Source organism: Heterocephalus glaber, unplaced genomic scaffold (genome assembly GCF_053883595.1).
Source record: "Heterocephalus glaber isolate CG9 unplaced genomic scaffold, H.glaber_assembly_v1.0 deba00001066, whole genome shotgun sequence".
In the NCBI taxonomy this organism is placed as follows: domain Eukaryota; kingdom Metazoa; phylum Chordata; class Mammalia; order Rodentia; family Bathyergidae; genus Heterocephalus; species Heterocephalus glaber.
The window spans coordinates 628,268-633,045 of NW_028258186.1; positions in this window are offsets into that span (position 1 = coordinate 628,268).

Below are 4,778 nucleotides of genomic sequence, written 5' to 3' on the forward strand. Positions count from 1 at the left end.
GGACAGGGGAAAGATCCTCCCCCAAAAGGTAGCAGAAATGGGACTTGGCATTTGTCCAGGAAAGAGAAACACAGAGATTCAGGGGAAAAGGTTTTTCTTGTTCGCAGGTGGAGATCAGATAGGATAGAGGTGTGAATACCTATATTGCCTTGCAAAGATTCTTTCTGGGAACTGAAAACAATGAGGGGTCGACAAGTAGCAACACAATGCAGAATTATGCCACAGGACCTTCCTGGCAGCAGATGTGACTCAATGTCAGGGCTGTGTCAAAACTTTCCACTAGTAACCTGAGGATCACCATGGGCAAGCTGGTAGGTTTCCAAGTTAGAAGCTGTTTTTGTCTCTCCTCAGATCTGTCTTTCCCCCTCCCATGGTATCTATGATTTAGGGTTATCTATGTATTCTGGATGCCTTTGGATTTAACGTGCTTTGTTCCTTTTTATGATTGCCCATTGGTTGGTGCATTGCATGTGTGTTTTCCAATTGCAAAGTCAACAATAAGATGAGACATGGTGTTAAGGGCATGGAGTATAAAGGTCTTTTGGCAAAAGGATGTGACTATAGATATGGATGATTTCACTTTGTATTGTTAGATAAAATGTGATTGCAGTAAGTTGAATATTTTTCTTCCCCTTAAAAATTGTCTTTCCATTTTCAGTAGCAAATAGCAGACATGATCAAAAATACAGTAAGTGTTTAATTTTTAAAATTTCATTACTGTAAAAGACACCTTGCCTGTATTGGTTCTTCCTACCCAGAACAAGGGATGTCTTTCCATTTTCTGATATCCTCTTTGATCTCTTTTTTCAGAGTGCTGTAGTTTTCAGAGTAGAGGTCTTTTACTTCCTTCATTAGATTGACTCCTAGGTATTTCATTTTTGGGGGGTGCTATTGTGAAAGGAGTTGTTTCTCCAGTTCCTCTCTCAGTGACTTTGTTGTTCGTGTGGAAGAAAGCTATTGATTTTTGAGTGTTGACCTTGTATCCAGCTACTCTACTGAATTTGTTTATTAAGTCTAGAAGACTTTTGGTAGAGTTCTTGAGATATATGTGCACCCATGTTTATAGCAACCCAATTTGTAATAGCTGAATCTTGGAAACAGCCTAAATGCCCGTCAACTGGTGACTGGATAAAGAAGATATGGTTCTTTTATAAAATGGAGTATTACTCAGCCATAAAGAATGATAAACTAGAGACATTTATAGCTAAATGGATGCATATTGAGGCCATAATCTAAAGTGAAATAAATAGGACACATATGTGTAAATACTGAATGGTTTCTCTAGTGTAAGAAACTCAAAGTGTAAATAAGGACTAAAAGGTTTAATAGATAATGAGAAATAGGAAATAAGGGGGCAAAGGGGAAGGGGAAGTGGGAGGGGTAGGGGAAAGAAAAAAGAGTAAGAAAAAATATGAGAAAAGCAGGAAAAAACAGAAACAAAGATTTTGTAAATAGGGAGGGGGGGAGAGGTGGAAAGGAAGGCAGGGGATGGGGAAAAATAAGAACCAAGATACATTATGTACAGGTACAAATTCCCAATGATGAGTGTGATCATAATGTGTACCTAAAATGGACCAATAAACTTAATTTTTAAAAAGACACCTTGCCATAGATCCCCTCAAAATTCTCCCATCATTTCTAAACACTTATTCCATCGTTCTTGCCACTTTCTGAAACACTTCTGAAGGTCCTCTTTCAGAGTGTCTTTAGTTGCACTGCCGTGGCTGCCTTGACGTCCTGAATCGATTCAAAACCTTTACCTTTCACAGTCATTTTGACTTTGGAGAAGAGCCAGAAGTCACACAGTGTCAGATCTGGTGACTAAGGTGGATGAGAACACAGCGTCATGTTTTTATTTGACAGAAATTGCTGTAAACATTTGATCAGTGGGGGATGATCAAAAGATGTGATGTTTAAATTTTTTTAATTATTACAGTAAAAGGTACATTGCCATGAATCCCCCTCAAAATATTCCCCCTTGCTTTGAACACACTTTATTCCATTGTTCTTGGCAATGTGTCTTTTACTGTCATAAGATTTTAAAAATTTGAACATTTACTGTGTTACTCTCTTCCTCGCTAGGAACAAAATACCTGACACTCTTGACTTAGTTTATTTTGGCCCACATTTCAGTCCGTAGGCATGCCCCCATGACCCCACCTCCCAGCAGCAAGACCCCTCTACACCCCCATAATCCCACCACTTTCTGAAAGCCCTGTCTATGACTACGTGAGGCTCTCAGGGGACATCTAGACAGAAACTATGACACACCTTATCTTCCCATCACTCTTTGTACACATGTTTAAAGGAACCTACCATTAAAATTCAGGTTTGCTTCAAAGGTCCATAGGCAGCAGGAGCTACCCACCCACCGAGACTCACTGCAGTGCAAGCCATCTCCTCTTGCCTGCCCCAGCTCCCTTCCCATGGTGCCCATCCGCTCTGCCAGTGAGAGGGGAAAGTGGGTTACAGGGCACCTCTCCTTAGGCGAGGACTCAGGGAGAAGGCAGGCAGGCTCCTTGCTTGCACTGGGGGTGAGGGAGTTTAGGGAGTGCTCGCTTCCTGCCAGCGCCCGGCCTCCTTCTCAGCGGCTGTGGCTGCAAAGTTCCTCCGGGGACAAAGAGAACAGACTTGGCACACTGACCACGCTGGCCTGCAAGCAGCAGTGGGAGGACTCGGCAGCATGGACTTGGGCCAAAGGCAAAGGCCCAGCTGCCCCAGGGCCTCATGGGACTTGGCCGTGGTCTATGAGCCAAGGGGCAGCACAGGGCAGCCATTAAGCACTGGCGCTCTGGTGCCAGAGCCCCTGGGCTCAAATCATGGCTCTTGGTAGCTGTGGGGCCTTGCGTAGGCCAGCAAACCACTTAGCTGCTCTGTGCCTCAGTTTCCCCATCTGCCAAACTCTGATAGAGCTAGTGCAAGGAGTGAAGGAACAAATACATTTCTCAAAAGATGAAAGATAGAGTTACCATGGGACGCTCCTGGGTATATAGCCAAGAGAAATGAAAACAAATGTCCACACAAGAATTCATACAGGAATATTCCTCACAGCATTATATGTAAGATCTCCAAAGTGGAAGCAGCCCAAATGTCCATTGGTGGATGGGTGGATGTATAAACAAAATGTAGTCTATCCATACCATGGAATATTATTCAGCCTTCAAAAGGAAAAAAGTACTGACTCATGTTACTGCTCCGATGGACCTTGAGAACATTGCATTAAGTGAAATAAGCCAGACACAAAACATCACATATTATATGATTTCATTCATTTCAAAGTCCAAAATAGGCAAATACACAGAGACAGAAAATAGATTGGTGGGTGCCAGGGGCTGGGGGCGGGGTCGCAGGGAATTTTGTGGTAACAAAAATGTTCTAAAATTGGCTGCGGTGATGGTTGCATGTATCTGTGAATATACTAAAAACCAGTGAATTGTATACTGTAAATGAGTAAATTGTATGTTGTGTGAATTATATCCAGACGAAACTGCTTTTTAAAAAACCAAAAATATTATGTTGTTTGAAATAAGCTGATCGTCAAAAAATGAAATAAATGTCCTTTTGCACTGAGCTAAAAGGAGATTCAGTCCACGCAAACCCTGTTCTCCTGGAGTCCTCACTGTCCCCCCGGGACTTGGGCACACTGGGCAAATTCACCCACGGGGGGATTTCACTGCGGAGCCGCGGTGCCCACTCTCCATCTCCGGGCACCACCCAGCCCCGGCTGACTACCAGGCTGGAGGCGGGACACGCCCCCCTTCATTTAGAGGGGCCGCCAATCGGAGGCACAGAGGCCTCCAGCCCTTGAGGAGAGCGGAGCCAGGATCCGCTCGGCTTAGAAACCCTGCACCACATCTGCCGGAGTTCAAGGCCAGCTTTGGTGCACAGGTGACCACTTGGGCCTCTTTCCTCCTCCCGGGAACTGGAACATCTGCCAGCGACTGCGCCTGTGCCTGGAGGCAAAGCTCAACCCCCTGCACCCCATTATTCTCTTTCTCAAAAGGCCATCTGAAGCTTTCCCCTTAAAGCAACAGGCCCATCTGTCCCTTCTGGGGTCACCTTGTACCAAGCATGGCTGGCAGCTTGCCCCTTGCTCTGTCTTTGTGCCCATCATGCCCAGGGACAAGCCCCACCAACACCCTTTGGATGTGCCCTTTGCAAATAGGAACTTGCTGCCGTCAATGGTGGCCTCTGTCTCCTTCCCTGGGATGATTTGTAACTGTGAAGACACAATGTCCTCCCTTGGGCAAAATGTCCCAGTAAAAATGTATTCATGTGTTTTTCTCATTTACATGTGATATGTGTTGCATTCTGTCCACAACGTCCCACAGGCAATATTCCCGACAGCTTCCACAGACAACTGAAAGACTAAGATGATCACAGGATGAATGCAACAACAACAGAAGAATCAGCTTTTGACGCCCAAAATAGGATTTTTGCATGCATAACCAGACATTAGTCTTGAAAGCCACAGTGTAACTAGAGAGAGAAGATTTTTCTTCTAAATGCCTTTGATTGCTGAGATGATCAGGCGCATGTGTCAGCTGGGCCAGGCTCTGGTCCCCAGGGAGCCCTCACACACTAACCTGGGTGTTGCTTTGAAGATGTTTTATTACTGTGATTAGCATCGCATCGGCAATCAGTTGACTTTAAGCAGATTACTAATCCTTGATAGGCCTAGGGCCTAGGCCATCAGTTGAGAGGCCTTAAAAGCAAACACTGAAGGATTCCTGAGGAAGAGGATATTCTCCCTCAGGACAGAAGCATTAGCTCCTGCC